The sequence below is a fragment of the Crocodylus porosus genome, unplaced genomic scaffold (assembly GCF_001723895.1).
Source record: "Crocodylus porosus isolate Cpor-Errol unplaced genomic scaffold, CroPor_comp1, whole genome shotgun sequence".
NCBI classification, from domain to species: Eukaryota; Metazoa; Chordata; order Crocodylia; family Crocodylidae; genus Crocodylus; species Crocodylus porosus.
Genome location: NW_017728949.1, coordinates 2292062 through 2309719, shown reverse-complemented (window position 1 = coordinate 2309719; position 17658 = coordinate 2292062).

The window sequence follows — 17658 nt, the reverse complement described above, 5'->3', positions numbered from 1 at the left end:
CGGGCAGCTGGCTGTGCGCAGCGGGAGCGCACTCCGCCACCGAGCCCGCCGCGGGGAGGCGGAGCTCCGCCCCTGCCCCTGCCCCGGCCCGGCCCGGCTCCTCCCCCGGCCCCTCCGCCGGGCTGGGGCAGCCCGGGGCCGGGCTCCGTGCCCAGGGCAGCCCCTTTGTTCACTAATGTAAACCCTCGTTGTTTGCCCCGGGTTTCTTGGCCCCCCCAGCCATAAGCCCGCCTCCGCTGGTCGTGTTACAGCAGACCCGACAACAACAAACTCTCCCCGCCTGCTCTGGGCCCCCAGCCAGACGCCCCCCAGGGCTCGGGCCTGGCTGTGCTGGGCGCGCGCAGGCCCCGGGGCAAGAGGAAGCTGAAGGAGCAGGGAGATGTCACCCAGCCGCACAGAGCTGTGTCCCAAGTCCCCTCATCTTTCCTCGCAGGGGCTGCTTGCACCTCCTGTTCTGTTACTGACAGGAAGGAGCTGGGCGCCAAGGGCCAGGTTGGGTCTGTATCCTTCCTCCCTCCCAGGACTGCCAGGGCACCCCCTGAGTGGGTGCTGCCACAAGCCCCTGCTGAGGCTGCCAAGTGCAGTCCCACGGGTCTGGCGCTGCCCCTCACACAACAGCAGCCTGGTGGGGCGCCCCTGGGCTCCTCTGTGTTCACTGGCCCAGGCAGAAGCTGGCACGTGGCACCGCATGTGGCACCACATTCAGGATCCCTGAAGATCCTGCTTAATGACAGGGCCCCAGCATGTTGTCACCAGCACAACTGCAGAGCTGCCAAGATCACAGAGCCAGAAAGCCCTGGGGCAGGAGGCAGCTTTTCAGTTGAGGTGTAAGGAGAGGGGTGGGCTCAGCGTGTGAGAAATCGGGGCAGGACTGCCCACTGCCAGGCAGCTTGTAAGTGCTGGCCCCACGCAGTGCCAGGCAGCAGAGACCTTGCCTCCAACACTGGGACCCTGGGTACGCTCAGGCCTAGTGGGCTACAGCAGACCCTAGGTGTAGGGGCTGGAGACAGCCAGGGATATCCAGGACTGAATGCTGGAGAACGTGCCCCACAGCAAGAGGTGTTAGGAGCACTGTCTATTTGGCTCACAGTGTCTCCATGGTGACATGCGGAGGAAATGCCAGATATACAATGGCCATTTAGTGAACCCCATAAGGTCAGGCCTAGAACCAGCATCTCGAAGCTGAAGACAGGCAAAGGCAAGCCGGAAATGAGGCAGAGTTTTTTACAGGGAAGCTGGTTCACCAGGGAAACAAGCACTCAGCGGGTTGTAGAGCAGGGTTCAGGCTGAACTCCTGTGCTCCTCGGTGCCAGGACATAGTAGCTAGGCTTTGCCCACCCTCGTGGCCCTGAAGCCCAACACTTCAGGTGCACGGCACCTTGGCAGAGCTGGGGGAGCTGCCTGAGAGGAGGTCCGGCTGCTCCAGACAAAGGAGCCCCAGCTGGAGGAAGCCACTGTCTCTGCTTTTCCTCTCCTTTGAAGGAAACCTGCCAGAGGACTCTCGGGGGGCAGGCAGTGGGACTGGCTGAGACCTTTCAAGGAAATGCCAGCCATCAGCCCTTAGTCACTGTCCTGACTCACTCCAGGCCGTGAATAATCACTTTGACAGCTCTGAGGCACCTGTCACGCCAAAGGCTGCATGGCCATCTCCTCCCCTTTACCAGCATGAGGCTCCCAGCTCTGGGGAAGCAGGAGGAGAGTTGCTGGAGAGGAAGGGAAGCAGAACACCCAGGCCCAGGGGAAGCAGCAGAAACACTCGTGCAAGCAGACACCCAGAGACATCTGCTGTCAGGCTCTTGCTGGTGGCTGAGAGAGACCACATGCCCACACGGCATCCTTCTTGTAGGAATCCCCTGCTGCCCAGAGCCCCTGCCTCTCACTCAGGCTCCCTCCCTCCCATCCATGGAGGCAGCAGCCCCAGCCCCAGCCTCTGTGCTCTGGCTGGGCCCCAAATCACCCAGCCTTTGGGGGTTCCTGTCAGCACAGCTTTCCCAGTGCCCCCAAGGGCTGCCCTCCATGGACTGATGAGCCCAGTGCTAACTAGGGGCCCCACTGACATCAGCCCAGAATGGGAAGGGGGGGAAATGCAACAAAGAGGGGGATTGGAGCTGGGGTGGGGGAGGGGGCCGGCAAAGCAAACTTCCCCATGAATAGCCCGATTGAGAGGCTTTCTTACACCCAGCACAGATAAGGGCTTGTGACCAGAATTCCATCCGTGCAGGAGACGGGAGCGACATGGGGAATCCTGATGAGCTGCCTCTCTCTGCAGCCCACACTGGCTTTCGGCTGCCCAGCCCAAGAGGGCGTCTGGCTGTCCAGACACTCATGCACAGACCAGACAGCAGCTGGAGACCGCCCCCCGCCCACCCCATGAACACAGCATCCCCTCCCCTTGGCCATGGGGGCACTCACAGCCCACAGCGCTGTGCCTGTGCCAGGGCTCTGTTCCCTCAGGGGAGGCTGACTCGAAGGTGCTTTATAAAGTTCATTTTGTGCCAGTACCAGAGTGCTGGACCCAGGGATGGGAACCTTTTCACCTAGCAGGAGGGCACACTGCTGGTCTTAGTCCAGTCCCTTGCTCCTACTTTTGAGGGAGAATTTGTAGTCAAGGAGGATCAGTGGCTGGCAGAGAGCATGGCACTTGATGAGGGTCACAGCTCCACGGTGATGGGTAGGGAGAAGAAGGAGCCTGGGGGTGATGGGTTTCTGGGTTTGGATGGGGGGCTGTGCCCCACACACTCACTGAGTACAGTTCTCCTGGGGTTTTGCGAAGGATGAGCTGCCGCGGCTGCAAACAGACCTGCCTGTCTGGACTCGCCGGCAAGCGGGGAAGGGAACGATACAGCCCCACGGCTCATTTCACACAGCGTAGGGCGCCAACACCTCCCCCCAGCCCCCGCCAACCTGTCATGCAGCGCAGGGCTGGGCAGGAGATAGCTGTCGGAGGGGGAGTGCCCCTTGCTCCTTCTGGGCCTGAACTCCCGCAGACAGTGCTGAACTGAGGGTCACTGCCCCTTGGCCTGAGCTCATAGGAACAGTGCAGATGGGGAAGACAGCTCTAAGGTGGGGGGGATCTCTGTTTTGCTCAGCACTCCAGCGGCACAAACTGCTTTGTGGCAGCCAAGATACCACATCCCTGATGAAGGGGCTGACTGTATCCATAAGGAGTCTGCAGTTCTGCTGAGCTTCCTGAAGTCAGCTCCAGTGGGGACAAGAGCGCTGCTGGCACCTTAAGGAGACCCAGCCAAAGGGGTCACTCTGAGTCGCACCAGTCAGGGCAACCAGGTGATCAAGCTGCTGCTGTCCATCTCCTATTCTCCTTAAATCACTGTGCCAGCTGCTTTGGGTTTAATGCTTATTAGTCTGGGGCTTGCAGAGCTCAGCTCTGTTTTCTGGGCACAGGGAGCCAGCAACACCCAGGTCTTATTAAATGCTGCCTGATGACTTCACCAACAGGGTGACGCCTCAGAGATGTCTGGCTATAACATAGGTGCAGCAGTAAAGGCAGCGCAGTACTGGCATTTCCTCAGGTAGCCAGCCCTGGAGTTCCCCCCGCAGTCACCTTATAGGGGGTCATTGTCCTAAAATGCAGCTGCTGGACAGCTGTAGGGCAACATCAGCAACCTGCCATAGGTAAGAGTACATGAGCCGCAGCATGGTGTAAGGTGGAGGCTGCTGGGTTGCCTAGAGTGGAGATGCCCAGGCTGGGATCCAATTGGGACACTGAGATGCAGGCCAGGACAGTTCATCTGCATGGGGATCAATGCTCTTCTTACACCTATGGAAGACAGGCACAGAGTAGGGCAAAGGCCACCTGCGATCATACCCTGAGCCAGTAGCAGAGCCAGGGTTGAACCCAGGAGTCCTGGGTCCTGCCCACCCTGATTCAAACACTGGAATCCCTTCTCCCATGGTGGAAGAGGAGTCTGTAGGGATCTCCTGCCCTAGCTCCCCCATCCCACCCTGCAGCAGCCCCTGGCCCCCCAGACTGGGGTAGATGAAAGTCCACCTGGCAGGGGTGAGCCCCAAGGGGATAGTGCCCATCCTAAGAAGAGATAGGTAGCAGAGGGCAGAGGGGAGCAGCTCTGCCAAGGGGCTAGATGTTACCCGAATGCAAACAGCCCCCGATAGCCCACAGGCGCTGGAGAGTCCAGCCTGGGTCTAGGCCAAGTCCCTGAACAATGTGGAGGAATGGGAGGGGCCAAGGCCTGGCCCAACAACTGGGGAGCAGTCCTTAGCTCAGGACTTGGGTTGGGCAGGGGACCCTAAAGCTAAGTCCTGGCTCAGCCCTGGAGGGAGGACCAGGCCAGGAGCTGCTCTGGGTCTGTGCTGCCCTGGGGAGAGCAGACGAGTTCCATGGGGACATCTGCAGCATGACCCCCAGCACCCCCTGATCCCCAACCCCTGCCCACAAGCCAGCTGCAGCCTGGGCCTGAGAGGCTGCTTCATATAAACAGGAAACCTCAGCTGAGTCCCCTCCATTCAAAAATATGAGAAGTATGTGGCCCGGGGGCTGGGGCCATGGGGCTGGGCGGGCTTGGCCATGAGCCAGCAGCCGCTGGGTGGGGGTGGGGATGGGGGCAGCTGGGTGCTGGTGCTCAGGGCAATGCAGCCACAGCACACTGTAATCCTCATGTCTCCCCTCCTACAACCCCTGGCAGCCCCATGACAGGTGTGAGGGCCTCCTCCACTGTATCCCCCCCTGGAGACACCCCCCTGTACCTTGAAAGCAGGCCCTGTCTCTCCCTGTAGCTCTTGCTCTCTATGCAGTGCAAGAGGGGAGAAACTTCCCTGGTCTGCTCTGTCTGCTCCCTGCATCCCCAGCAAACCTGGATCTGGACACACAGAAATCAGGGTGCCCCGAGAGTGGGGATTGGGGCAAGGTGTCGAGTGACCAGCTGGGCAGGGTGTCTGCACGGTGGAGATGTGCAGCAAGCTGAATCTGGCCTGCTTGTTCCCTCCCCAAGAAATAAGGACTGTGAAATCAGAACCTGCCAGGAGAAATCCAGTCCCAGGGACAGGCCTGTAGCCCAGAGAGGTATCCTGATGCCCTCTCAACTGCAGGGTGGGTTTCCTGGTGCCCCCTCCCCCAAAATGGCCCACGGGTGCTCCTGGCTCCCCTTGTGATGTGCTGGGTTTGACTCATCAACACTCCCTCTGGTTAAGGAAGAGAGGGGCACTTTGAATGAAGGAACAAAACACCTTCTCTCTTTACCCCCTGCCCCAGGTAACTTAGTGCTCAGGGACAGGATGGCTGAGGTTGTGCTTCCCACCAGAGGGGTTGCACTCACATGGACTCAGTGGAGGCCACTGGTGCCATTTGGGTTCAGCATGTCACACTGGGGCTGACACAGGACTCTTCTTACTCACAAACCTGAGGGGGGGAGGGGAATCAGACCCCATATGTCCCTGGAGCTGCAGATCCTTGTCCCAAGCAAGAGTCGGTCCAATTCAGACCAGAACCCAGGTCACCAGGCCTCAGCGGTATCTGTCCCCATACAGCAGGAGCCGGCAGGCTCAGAGCTGGGCCTGGATTCCCCTGGCGATGCTCAGGCATTTCCTGCCTGGCTCGCTCACCCCAAATCCCATTAAAATCTTTCCACTTGGAATTCTTTCATGTTTTATTGTGTGAGCGCAGGCTGGGGGGTGGGGGGGACAGTGCTACAGTCACTGGCTCCTGCCTGTCCCAAGTCTGGAATAGACTCCCTGCAGAGGTGGTGCAGGTACCTACTCTGGACTTATTCAAAAAATGTTTGGATGCTTATCTTGCTGGGGTCCCTTGACCCTGTCTGACTTCCTGCCCCTGGGGCAGGGGGCTGGACTTGATGATCTTTGAGGTCCCTTTGAGCCCGAACCTCTATGAAATCTATGAAAGCACAGCAGTCCCACTCATACCCCAGTCCCTCACTACCCCCCATCTCCATCCCAGCCCTGGCTATGCCACATCACCTTCCCCCAGAAGAGCCACTGCTCCAAAACCTAGCTGGCCAAGTGGAACCAAGTCTACAGATGCCACCCCTGGGAGAGCTCCACTGCACAGCCCAGACACCCAACTCCTGCACCTTCCATGGGCACCCAAACATGGGGCGCAGAGGAGTGGTGTGGAATGGGATGGGCTCCCCCAGGTCTCATTCAGGCTCCAGTTGCCCTGGAGTGAGTCCCTTCTTACTGTGATAGGGGCCCCCAGACCAACCCCTCGAGCCTCACTGGAGGAACTCCATCCCCAGTGGAAACCAGCCAGGATGGTAGCAGGGAGAGGAGGGCAGAGCCAGGCAGGCTGTTGGGGAGTGTGTTCATGTAGCTGAAAGCTAGGAGGGTGTGCTTGTCCAGTCTGACCTCCCAGGGGGGCTCATGCCAGAGCCCCCTCCACCCAGCCCTCACTTCTGGCTGAGCACCAGCATCTCTAGATGCAATTCAGGCCTCCAGGTGCTGTGAAAGCTGCCTTACCTTTCTAGGTCTGCTGTTCTGCAGGCTCATGCCCTTCTGTGTTAGACCTCAGCTGCAGCCTGGCTTGTCCCCTGCTGGTGTTCTGGCTCTACCTACTATAGCCAAGAGCCATCTGCCCTCAGTTTGGGCTGGATGAATGTGGTCAGTGTGAGGGACTGGCAGGACAGGGAGCAAGTTGCTGGGCCACCTGGGAACCAGACACAGAGCTTGGAGGCTGATTGGAGCTATGGGACCTCCTCTCCGCACCAACAGCCCTTCTGCACAAGGAACTCCAGTGTCCCCCAGCCTGCGTGCCTCTGCCAAGGGCTTCTGGGGACACTATCAACTGCTTGGCCTCTGCTCCAGTTACTGTGAGGGGCTGCTGAGTGCCTGGAAGGCACATGATGGATACACTGTACCTCTAAGAGCTGGACTGAGCCCTGCATCCAGCTCACTGATGGGGCTGGGGTTGGGGCTCACTCCTAGGGGCAGGAGGTAGAGGCTTGGCTGGTCTGGGAGGGAACATGTGCTGAGTATGTGATGTGGTGCCAGCCTGATATCTGTGACTCCCCGCAGCTCTGGGTACCCAGAGCTCTACTGAAATAGGGGCCCTCTGCAAAGGGTTGTCCACAGAGAAGGGCCTGGCCTCCATGGTACAATCAGGGGGCTGGTATGGCCTATGGCTGGAAGCAGCTGTAGGGATTCTGCTCCTGGCCTCTTTCCCTTTTGCCTGCCACAGACATCATGTCTCTTGGCAGCCCCAGTGCCAGCACCAGAGTGAGCCTGCTTTCCAGCTCCTGCCAGCAGCTTCCTCCCAGCCATGCCCCCACTGGTGGACAGTGCCCTGCTGTGCTATGAGGCAGGCAGCCAGGCTCTTCCCACAAAGGGCTGCAGGTAAGGAGCCACCTGTCTGGATAGAGACTTGGAGGATGGGGAGGTGTCTGAGGGAGGGAGACTGGGCAGGTGCCTGACCCCTGCCAGCCCCACAGGGCAATCTCCTCAGGGACTGCCACAGCCCTGGCCAGGGGAACCCCCTCACCCCATGACAGCACAACCAGGTGCAGCAGCTCTGAGCCTGCCAGGTCAAGAATCCCTCAGTCTGAGCCCAAATCCCTGTGGCATCTGGCTAGAAACAGGAGTGGGGGCAGGGGCAGGCACTGCAGACAGCTGTCAGGGGACAAAGCCCCTCTTCTCATGCTAATGGTGCTGGCTGTAAACCAGGGAGAGGCCTGGGCCATGAGTGACTGCAGGGGCTGGCAGCCAGCAAAGAGGTGTCTCCCCAGCCCTGATAGGGGGCCTGCCAAGGGGACCACTGTGTCTCCAGCCCAGGTGCCAGCTCCTGGATTCTCCCAGCATCTCAGCCATCACCAGAGGCCTGGAGAGATGTAGGATCTCAGGGCCACCCTATGCCCTGACCCCATACATGGGCATGGGCCTGACACCAAACTCCTAGAGCACAGAGCCTGAGGACAGGGTGGTGCCTTGGGCACTTATGGCCTCCTCTACTGTCCTGCTCCCATCCAAGGGATCCCAAAGGTTTTCTCAGGAGCAGGGGGCATCCCAGGTTGAGGACAAGCTCCTGCATCATCCCTGGAGCTGGGGGAGTGAGGATGGGCAGCAGGCTCAGGGTAGCACCAGGGGAAGCAGAACAGGGAACCAAACAGAGGCCATCACACACCGCCTCTGTGTAGACACAGGAGCATAGACCAGGGAGGGTGCAGGGAGCCAGGACTCCTGGGGCACTTTTACGCATGCTGCTCCAGGGATGGTGGGGAGGTGATGCTTTAATTAGACTGGCTCTGGGAGACGCTTAAATTAAAGTGCTGCAGCATCTTCTATATCACTGACCCCATTGAACAAACTTTAGTTCAAGTGGCCCTGCCACTATTTTGAAGCATGGGGAAACAGTTACACAAGATGGGGGAGACTGCTGGAGTGATGCCAAGCTGATGCGCTGCCTCATGGTGTCCAACACCATCCGCTGGTCCTGCGACATCTACGTGGAGCACATCACGGGCCATCACCAGTACACCGACCCCTCCAGACGAGCCGCCGGCGGACCGGACCTGGAGGACACCGCTGCCTGAACCGCCCCCGCCCCCCGCTTCGCTTTGCATTGAGAGGATTTCACCGCCACGGGCGACCCCGCCCCACCCGAAGAGGACCCCCGCGATCGGACTTTATGGACTGAGACACTTTCTCCAAGCCACTTCCTCCAACATTGCGGACCACTGTAACGGGTATGTGTGTATCTATCTCCTTTCCCTCTCAGCGTTGTGACCCCCCCTCCCCTTCACCCTTCCACATCCCCCCACCCCCGGGCTTAGTTGGCTAACATTGTATGGTATGTAACCTAGTCGCGTTCCCCTCCTCTCCCCCATCCCTCAATTGTTAGTCCCTCGCTCGGGCACTTTGTATTTCCATCTCAGCTTTGTCATCTTTTTTCTGGATTCCCCATCCAAAACATCTACTAATAAAATTACTGTGCTTCAGCAGACTCAGTTAATCGACTTTTCTCTGACCTGCTGTAATTACAGAGCGTTGGAGCAGCCTCTGTGCTCATGTACAGGCACCCCTGGGTTCTAGCTCAGCTCTGGAAGAGGGGTGGGGAGGGGGTGACAGCAGATCAGGTTGGAAGGCAGAAATATTTGGGGTCTCTCTGTCTGTGTTCCTGGCTTACAGTTCGATCTCAGGGGAAATGCTTGCCCCTCTCTGCCTCAGTTTCCCCATCCCTGTGGCAAGGGCGGTGTGCTGATGTTCCTTGCCTCCCAAGGTTGGGAGACCTCAGCATCAGCCTCTGTAGCACTGGGCCAGGGTGGGGGGGTCTGTGGCCCCCGGTCTTCCACCCCCATGCCATTGTTCCAGGCCCTGCCCCTGTACAAAGCAAAGGCTCTGAAGGTCTGAGCACCAAGCCTCCCTTCTCCCTGCCAGGCACCCCTTGCTGGGGTGTAACCAGGCTCCTGCTGGGCTTTGTTCCTTCAGCTTGGATCCCCAAGGCTGCTGCTGTCTTAACTTAGTGCTGCAGCAGGCTGGCTGTGTCCCAGGGCCTGTCCTGAGGTGCATCCCATGGTTCCTTTTCAATGTCAGGAAATTCCAGGCGGGACTGAGCCCATCAGTTAGCTTCTGTCACCGTCCTGGGCTGCAGCTGGGGGGAAAAAGGCTGGTGGTGGGGGATTGCTTTGGGTTATGGAACAGGGACTGACCTTATTGCACTGGGGGGCAGAGGCTGGGAGGGAGGGCTGCAGGGGCAGCCAGGGCCTATCCCCTACATTCCTGCTGCCCCAGCTGTCCCCATGGGCCCCACCCACCATGGGGGGTCCTCCTTGGCAGATCTGGTAATTTGCAGCTGGCACAGGGGGCAGGGGCGGTTCTCCACTGGGGGTGGATGGGGAGGAGACAGGGAAGGGCACACTGCTGGACCACATTTGCTGGAGAATCTCATCGGTCTCCAGCCCAGTTGCCTGGTCTGGCGGGACCGTCATAGGGCAGGAGGCAGGTGCATGGCCTTGCCCCCTCAAGGTGCTACACAGCCAGCCTGGGCTGTGGGACTCACCTGGCCAGGCTCCAGAGCTCACAGCCTCAGCCCCTCTAGTCTGCCATGGTCCTGTGCTCATTTCAAACACCACGAGCAGCCTGAGGTGCTGGTGAAGCCTGTGCTGGGACAAGTGGCCCTTGCATCTCTTACCCACAGCACCTTGGTAAAGGCCTCAAGATGGTGGGGCAGGGGCATCCTCCCTGCAGCCTTCATGGGAAAGTGGGGGGAAGGGTTTCCTTGACTGCTGAGAACTATCAATGAAACTCAAGAATCCTGCCCAGCCCCATATCTCTATGTTAGCTCATGCTCCCCACCCTACTTTCCTGGGCGACCCTCAGGTCTGAGGGGCATTGGCTGGTGGGGTTAACTGAGTCAGGAAGAGGCAGCTAGCTCCGAGCAAAATGATCACAGGGCAGTAAAGGTGCTGGGGTGGAGCTGCAGTGCTCTGCTACAGGCGCTGGGGTCCCACTGCTGCAGCAGAGGGAGCTGGGGGCTGCCAGGGAGCTTCTGTCCACAGGCCAGGGCCCCACAAATACTGATAACCCAAGACGCCAGCCCCCGCCCCGCCCCCCCCCCACAGGTTTTTGTTTCCAGTGGCCACTGGGAAAGGGGCCAAAACTGATAAGAGCCTGGACAGGAGCAGCCTGAGGGAGTGGGTGGTACAAAGGTTATGGGAACAAGGCTGCCTGGCTCTGAGGTCAGCCCTTCCCCAGAGCTGCCAAGAGCCTCCCACCTCAATAGCAAAAGCTATCCCCCACCTCTCCCACCCATCACACTGCCATCCCCCTCTGAATGCTGCAGGCCACCAAGTCCCCCCTCACCTCTCAAAGGGCACAGGGTGGGTGATGTGCACTGTGTGGGGCAGAAGGGGCTGTGAGGCAGGAGCATCTGGGGCAGGGGTTGCTGTCAGCATGGAGGCCACTCCCCCAGTGTGCTCCATGCTGGTAACCCAGTGAACGGGCTGCCCCCCTGGGAGCAAGCTTAATGCTCTGGTGACCGTTGGCTGGGTCTCTCAAACCACGGAGGGACCCTCAGGTGTAACAGAAACAAAGGAAGACCTCAGCTGGGTCTCTCATGTAGGTGCATGCAGGCAGCACAGGGCTGGCATCACAGGGCCTACGGATCAGGAAAGAAGGGCACTGGCACAGCTGGAAGGAGCCCAGGGCTGGGCTCACAGAGGCCTGTGAATGAGGACTGAGGGGCACTGGCAGAGCTGTGGCATGGAAAAACAGAGGGTATGCAGAAATCCTGCCCATCACAGAGTGAGGTCCACCGCAGGCTTAGCCCCTCAGGGCCTTGAAGAGATGCCCTTGTCCTGAGCTCCAAGCTGCACTTCCCACCCATGGCTGGTAAATCCATCCTCTGCTGGCCCCAACTGAGGAAAGTGTGCCCTGCTGGTGCTCGTGCCTGCCCTGCCTTTCGCTCTGTGTCCCTGGCCTGCCTGGCAGACGCCCAGCTCCCCACCCTGCTCTGTGTGCGGGTGCAGCTCCGTGCCTCGCACTAGCACTGGAGAATTGTTACATCAGAAGAATCCATAAATTACAGTGTTATTCGCACTCGTTACCTGGCAGCCCTGCCCCAGCCTGTCTCAGCCAGGGCCTGCCTAGACTCGCCTCCTCACCACAGCCTCTTTGCTGATGGTGCAGGGATCTGGTCATTAGTCCTAGAGATGGGTATTCTCGAGGGCATCCCTAGAGCAGGGCGGCCTCCCCTTGCCCTTGAATTTCAGCCCTGGCAAGACCAGAGCTCAGGTCCTGGGGCCCGGTGAGACCCTGCCTTCTCAGAGAAGGCTACTGGCAAGAGGGTGGTTGTGCAGAGGGTGTTGTTGGGATGTGGGCTCCTCTCTCCAGGGGACTGAAACCTCCCCCTTCCTTCTCCAGCTCACACCCTGTGGAGCCTCTGTGTGTTGGAGCAGGATAGACATGGACCCTGAGGTTGCAGGCCCTGTTTGGCCCTGGAGCTGCCTGGGCAACAGGTCGCTGAGGGGAGAGGGCAGGTTCCCACAAGGCCTGTGTTACAGCCCTGGAGGGAAGAAGGCTTTGCATTCAGGACTTTGCTGCAGTTCAGCAGAGTTAGACTTAGGCCCCTTCCTTGGGGGGCATACCCCATTGCCCAGACCCAAGCGCAGTGCACCTGAGGCCCAGCAGTTGTGCCAGGTGTGTGGGCCTAGGTGTGCGCTGTAGGTTCTCCAGGAGCCCCTCAGCCTGCTTCCTGCTGCCATCTGCCCCAGACACAAATGCACTTTGGGCATCCTCCCAGCCTTTGTGGGAATAAGCCAGAGAGGGGAATGATTATGTAACAGCATTAACCCTACTTGTGTCAAAGAACTTTTGGCCCTGCAGGGGTGCCCTGTCCTGCTCAGCACCTCCTTCAGTAGGAACACCAGTTTCCATACCACAAATTTTAGCTCTATTTTATAGAAGGGCAAGCTGAGGCACAGAGAATTGAGCAGGGCTGAGATGGGAACAGAAGTTCCCTGTTTGGACTCACAGAAGTCCCAAGAGCAGGGAACAGATGCTGACAGCTGTGGGCACCTCTTTTTTTTGTTTCCTGCTGGGAACTGAACCCACCCTGGTTCTCCCTGCTCCCAGTTTCCTACCCCAGAGGCCAGAGGTGCTGGCAGCCAGCTGGCTTCTGCTGGGGGAGGGGGGAATCACCCAGGCTAAATTCGCCTTCCCACCTATTGTTCACAGAAAAGATGGAAAACAGCCAAAATAAACAGGGAAGTGGGCAGGAGGCAGCTCTGGGTGGAGCTGGTCAGGGCTTTTATGCATGGGGGACGTGCATGGATTTACCACCCCTCAGTCCCCACTCTGGGCTATGGGGATTGGGGGGGCAGGGGGAGGCAGACAGAACTACCTGCTGCAAAGGCCATCTTGCTGCTCCTGGCTTAGTTGCAGCTACCCCAGCCTGGCTTGAAGGGGTTGGAGAGGGGCTGCGCTGCAGCCAGCTCACTTTGAGATGTGCCTCACCCCCAGTATGTGCTTCTTTAGGTGGGAGCCAGCCTCTTAGAAGGCAGGAATAGTTGTGTTCATGCTCCAAGCCCTGCACTCAGGCACCTTCCCCAGCATGCACTGAATCTGCATGCCCAGCATGCTAGGCACCTGGCCTGCAACTCACCCTCTGAACCTTGTGCATGAGGTACCAGGCACCAGGGGCTAGCCCACAACTCCCCCATGCACTGACATCTGGCCTGCACCCACACGCTGGTACCCAGCCTGATGTCCTCTAGGCACTATGGGGCTCCCCTAGAAACCACCGGCATCTTATAATAGAAACAACAGATACGTTATATAACCCAATTTCCTGCTGGGCACTACGAAGGGCCTCCTCTCTGCCACGCACGGGCTGCACAACGGGACAGAGCTCACGTGGCCCTGTTCAAAACAACCCACTCTGCACAAGCCCAGAGAACTCTGGTGTTCCCATCCCTGGGCACTGGTGCCATTCCCTGGACCTGCTGCTCCTCCTGCTGGCTGGTCTGGGCACATGTTTCCAGAGAGGGATTTGCCACTAAGAGATGGGATAGGTGCAGCATCACTCCTTTTTCCCTTCCAGTCCCATGGAGACCTTCTGCAGTAAGGCAGGGCCTCCCTTGGCAGCAGGGGTGTGTGAGGGGTTGAAGACCCTTCAAGGCTGTAGCAATGGGCTCTGCAGGGCTCCTTGTAGCCAGGGAGCCAGAAGTGACAATGCAAATACCGTGGAGGCTGCCCATTTGACTAGCTGAACACCAGTGGAACATCCCCTGGTTTCAACCTCTCTGAGACACCAATTTGAGGAGAGGAGAGAGAGGCTGGAGGCCCAGAAGTGACTGCTGGGTGCATGTTCCTGCCTTGTGACACCTTCCCTTTGGACACCTGCAGCTGCTCCTGAGGCCAGTGCGAGCTGTGGGTGCTTCACCATCCTTGCATGTTAGAGCCCCATGTTGGACTCTGGCCACCCATAAACTGGAGGGCACATTGGAGGCAGTGATTCCAAGGGAGCTGGGGCAGAAAACACAGACCTCTGCCTGGGTGGCCCTTCCCCTAGGCTGGGCTTTTCCTCTGCTGTTGTGCAGCCTTCCAGCAGGGGGCACCTGAACCCCATGAAAAGTCCATGCAGTGGGGAGTAATATTTCCAGGATCAAGGTTGCCAGGGCTGTTTGGGGCCCACAGGGCTAGTGTGTCCTTGGCCCAAGGAAGGCCTATGGAAGTAGTGACTGCAAGGTGCCCATTACAAGACCTCTGAGAGCAGAGCAAGGCCCAATTCTGCCTGATCTACCACTGCCGGGCTAGCACTGTGCCTACGGTCACTGGGGCATGTCAGCGCACTGTTCTGACCTGAAGCAGCTGAACAGAATGGCATCAAGGACAGGCTTGGGCACTAGCCAGCTGTTTCGTCATCTGACCTACTGCACTCTTTCTCTGCTTGAGGGCTTGAAAAGACTCTGGTGCATTATGGGATAGTGGTGGAGGGACCATAACAGCTGGTGGTTTTACCCCAATGGCTCCTTCCTGTCTCCGCCGACACTGACATTGTGTGGGTTGAGTCATATTTGACTCCACCTGGCTGGTCTGGGTCTGACCCCATGTTGCTGCAGGAAACATTTGCTAGAGCAAGGAGACAGCCACTGTTTGGTACCTGGTTTGCTATTCCTGGAGCATGAACGAGCCCTTGCCTCAGAGAGACAAATCCCTGGAGATACTGGAGCCCAGTGGAGGTGGAAAACAGCCAAAATAAACAGGGAAGTAGGCAGGAGGCAGCTTTGGGTGGAGCCAGTCTTGGCCTTGATGCACTGGGGAAGTGTGTGGATTTACCACCCCTCAGTGGTAAAACAGGGCCCAGGGGACTGGACAGGCTGAGAGGGGCAGGCCCAGGAGGGATGGCCCATGGGTTATCCCCAGGGGATGGGAAGCCCTGCAGAGCTGCTGAGGTCAGTGGGGCTGCTCAAGGGGTGAACCAGCAGTGGGGCTCTGTGCCTTCCATCAGCAACAAGGAGCAGCAGGAGGCAAGCACTGGGCCTGGCAGCTGGGGACCTGGGAAAACAGAAGCTTGCTGTCCCAGCTGGCTTGGGAAGCAGGAGAACATCATTGTGTGGATGCAGCTGATGACATCCTGCTTTGAATTTGTATTTCTGGAAGGCACCTTTGGCCCTTGTGGCAACTTGGAGGGGGGGCAGGCTAGAAGCACTGAGCACATTGCAGCCTGCCCTTCCCACGACTTCCTTGCCTTCCCTGGGGACTTCTGGCCCTGGATTCTAGCAGGAGTTTACATTCGGATATCCAGTCTCAGATCACTCCTGGACAGGCTCCACAGGCCACTCAAGGGGCTAGAAGGGACATCTATCTAGGCATCTCCTATGGACTGAGACCCCTGAGGAAGGTATGGATTTCATAGATTTCATAGACATTAGGGCTGGAAGGGACCTCGGAAGATCATCGAGTCCAGCCCCCTGCCCAAAGGGCAGGAAGTTAGCTGGGGTCATAGGATCCCAGCAAGATAAGCATCCAATTTACTCTTGAAGGTGTTCAATGTAGGTGCTTGAACTACCTCTGATGACAGGCTGTTCCAGACCTTGGGGGCTCGGACAGTAAAGAAATTCTTCCTTAAGAATGCCAGGATGGGTTCCCAGATCACTGCACTGTGCTTGTACAAGTGGCTCTCAACCTTTTTAAATTTGAGGTATTCCTCATTAGACTCAAGGCACCCTTTGGAAAATGCCAGCTCTTAGTTTTCAATTGTTTTTTTTTTTTACTATAGAAAAATAATAGACCTATTCTTCTGTTGCAAAAGAACTCAGAAAGACCACAGCAGGGCAGCATATTTTTAACACATTTCTATTTGAAATCTCTGGTTTGATCTCATGAATGTGTTTGCACATCCAACAATGCTGACATTGTGAGGTGTCCCATGCCACCCTTGAAAGGATCTTAACATACCCCAAGGTGCCACAGCACCCTGGCTGCGAATCACTGGCTTATACCAACGCAGAGAGCACAGTCTACTCCATGTGACTGGTTTGGTGAGATCCTGGCTTCAGGACTCTGCAACCTGCTCTATACTCCCTCGTGCCTCTTACTGGTTCTCTGGAGAGGGTGCAGTCACTTCCTAGCAGCCAGGACAGCTCACCAGCATGTGCAGTTCTTCTGCAGTCAGTGCAGTCTGCTGCCTATGACTGTAACTGGGAGCAGTTCCTGCCTTTGGTCCTGTGGGAGGGCAGGGCAGGGCATACACATACCCGCATACTCTTTCCACCACACTGTAGCTATCTCTCCTGGGGGAATTCCAGCAAGTACAAACAGATGGAAAATCAAGCGAAACAAGGAACAGAAGCCTTTGCTGATAGAAATACATGGGAGCCCTGAAGCCCTAGAGCGCTGGCCCCTGCTGCTGAGCATGATGAAGTTGTGTCAGGGTTGATGGAAGTCTTATGTCGAGTTTAGATTATGGATTGCAGAGGATGGTTTGGATAGGGATGATCTTGCCTCAGGCAGGGGTTTGAACTAAATGACCTCTGGAGGTCCCTTCCAGCCCTACTTCTCTATGATTCTAACGAGGGTAGGGCTAACAAAGCATATTTTGATGACTTTTTTGCCTATTTTTGTGCTTTTTATACGTCATATATGATATAGTAAATTAACACGCATCCCAATAAAGTTATGTTTGCTTTTGCTTCAATCTTTAACAGAATAATACAGCCCCGGGCCCCCAGCTTATTAGTAAAGCCCCTGGTTGCTTTTTGACTGGAGCATGGTGACACGACACTTCACCACCTGCACTTTACTGAAATGTGCATTACTTTGCTGTATCATTCATTATGCCTAAAAAAATGCAACAAACTAGGCAAAAAGTAGTAAAAATGTGGTTGCATTAGTCCCATTGTCATTAGAATGAAATGGATGCCTTTTTCAGATTCGTAAAACAAAATCTAGCCTTCCTGAGCATCCTGACAGCGCATCCAGTGCCTCACTGAAAGCTATTTCTGCACCTACCTTGACATTCACTCCAGTTCAGGTTTCCACACCAGAGTAAATGTTTCTAGCTAGAGTTAAAAACTGTCTGTAGGGCTGGGAACTAGGAGCTATATCAGCAAGAGCTGTGAATTGCAGAATTGCAGGAGAAAGGTCATTGGTGACAACAGCAACCCCTTGATTCAAGGATGATCTCTACCATGGCTCATTGGTGGGTCTTAAAATGACTTAAGTGACCAATCCTTGAGTCACTGACCTGTACACAGAGGTCGCGGGTCTTTCCACAGAGGAGAGTAGGCTGCAGGCTGGGATTCCTTTCCGTTTCCTTACTCCACACTATTCTCTGCTTCGTGGGCAAGACATTTTACCTTGAAATGGGCTGCAGCTTTGTTTAGGTGGCAGCTGGTGCTTGAGGGTTGCTGAAGCCATGCTGGTCACCCTAGCTTAGGCCAGTGTGGTGGCAACTGGGGAGATAGGTGAGCTTGACCAGGGGAGCACTGAGCCCATGAGCATGAGATACCACTGAAGGGCAATTATTGCTTCTTGGCCTCTTAAAAGCTCAGCTCAAGCATAGTCTCTGTTTACTTGGCAAAGGAAACACCATGATCACAAAGACGATTTTCCTAGCCGCACTGGGGAAGACTGCTGTCCTGGCATGGGGATAGCACCTGCCAAGATAATATATAGGACACCTCCCACTTAGCTGCTGAAATGGGAAGGTCTTGGCTTTAAGCCCACTTTATGGAA